This window comes from Onychomys torridus, chromosome 17, assembly GCF_903995425.1.
Source record: "Onychomys torridus chromosome 17, mOncTor1.1, whole genome shotgun sequence".
Classification (NCBI taxonomy): domain Eukaryota; kingdom Metazoa; phylum Chordata; class Mammalia; order Rodentia; family Cricetidae; genus Onychomys; species Onychomys torridus.
Genome location: NC_050459.1, coordinates 40773548 through 40775939, shown reverse-complemented (window position 1 = coordinate 40775939; position 2392 = coordinate 40773548).

The window sequence follows — 2392 nt, the reverse complement described above, 5'->3', positions numbered from 1 at the left end:
ATCAAGCAAACATCAGAATTCTTGAGATAATTTGGACGAAACCCAGAAATTTCATGAGGTTTATGCTGCACGTGGATTCTGAGTGTATATTGTAATGGAAGCATGAACGCTGTGTAAATAACCAATGGATTGGTGGTGACTCAGGGTTAAGGGCACTCACACAGCAAGCCTGATGATGACTTGAGGGTGACCCCGGAACCCACAATGCAGAGGGGGAGAAGTGCTTCCTATCAGTTGTTTTCTGACGTCTACAGACGCCATAACACATGCCCCCCCCGCCCAGTGGAAAAAATGCTGAACAATTATTTGGTTATCTTTGATCATAGAAACCTTATTAGCAGGCTGTGGGTATTGTTTAGCAATAATGTGCTTGCCTACCAAGCCTCACAAACCTTGGTTGAATCTGGTACATTGCCAAAAAAACAAAACAAAACAAAAAGCCAACTAGCAAAACAACCTTTTTAAAATGTATTAAAAATGGTGCTATTTTTCCCTGAAAATTTATTTTCTTCTGTATAGAAATTCAAATGGATTTAAGACACATTACCAGAAATTTACACAATTTGTGAAGATTTTATAATGCACTATTTCTTAATTAAAAAGATTAAAATGTCCTCATTAAGATGGTTGCATGAGGCACTCTTGGAGATGGCTCCATGGATAAAGCATTGGCCATGCAACCATGAGGAGCCTGGATCTCCCACATAGAAAGCTGGGCGGGTATAGCAGCCCACCTGTAGTTCCAATGCAGGAGAAGGCAGAGACAGGGGGTCCTCATGGCAAGCTGGCTACCTAGACTAGCTGAATTAGTCAGCTCTGGATTTAGTGTGTATGTGTGAGAGAGAACCTACTTAAATGTACAAGATGGAGAAGGAGAAAGACATCCAGTGTTAGTCTCTGGCCTGCAACAACACATGCAAGCATACCCAAATACATGTGAACCTCTGCACATTCAAACACGCATACACATGCTTGTACACACCACACATATGTGGTAGGGTGGGGAAGGGGAAGAGTTTTTCTCACAAAAACTGGCATTTTTACACAGAGAAAAAATTCTAAATGATAGCGCTGAATATTGGCTGAACGGATTGGTGTAGTCTGCAGGTGTACAAACAGTTCGTTTTCTTTGACAATCAAGATAATTTAAAGGCATAAAAAAAGTGTTATCAGAAATCCTGGGGAGCCCCAGCGAGACATCAGGTGATACTTGAAAAATCAAGGGCCTCTTTTTGGGGGTTCTGAGTCTCATAAATAAAATAACTTAAGAATGTTCACAGATGGAAGGCTGAGGACAAAGAATGGACCTGAACAGAAGCATGAGAACATTTCTTAGAGTTTACAAAGAAAACTCCAGGGTGGGTGAGCTGTGAGCTCCCCAGAATGGAGGTGCACTCCAGCTCTGCTGCTTGGGATGAAGCCGAGTGGAGGTCAGCCGCCCGGTGGCAGGCATGCACATGTCCACACTGGGAAGGGGAGCTTCAGAAACGCAGCGAAGAAGCCCAAAGTGTCAATTAGGGAGTTTAAAAGCATATTAAAGGCTCTAGTCAGCATCCAAAAGAAAAAGACGGAAGAGAAGAAAGAGAAATAGTTACATCTTTCTGAGTCCGGCCTGGGAAGATGGGCAGACCCAGCAGAATCTCATGGTAGCTCAGCCGGTAGGGATTCCACTAGGAGCTGGGAATTCTGGGGAGGAAAAGCACATTGCCCTAAGGTGGGCAGGTATCGCACGAGGTGGTCCCTGGACCCCTGACCGCTATGTTGGATTAACCTATAAGGGAGGAGTCAAGGACATGCTTTCACCTAGAGGTAAGTTCCACTCTCACACGCTGAATCGGTGGTGACTGTGGGACAGTTAGCATGATCACAGAGCAAACTGTTACTTTTGCTGTTAGTTATGACAAATTGTAACTGTGCTCAGACTCCAGCTGGATACAGTGTATACCTAATGTCCGGACCAAGAATATTGTTTTCTTAAGGTTCAAGCCCACTGATACACTTTCATGCCACAATTCATTCTATCTTCTAAGCCTTCAACCTCCAAGGGCACTGTAAAACTGTTTTCTAGAACATTCTAAGAACATGGTACTGCCACTTTCTCTTCTAGAAGCATTTTCCATGAGAAAAACAAAAAACAAAAAAAACCCCAACGAAACCAAAACACCCTAAAGCCAGCAAGCCAAGCAAGGAAGAGGTTGCAACACCCTAAAGCCAGCAAGCCAAGCAAGGAAGAGGTTGCTTTCTTGGTAGCCCAGGCTGCCCTCGAACTCACAGAGATCCGCCTGCCTCTGCCTCCCGAGTGCTGGGATTACAGGCATGCGCCACCACCGCCCAGCTGAGGTAGCTTTCTCATTTGGGGTTTAATATGGCAGCACTGTTTAAGCCTACACTC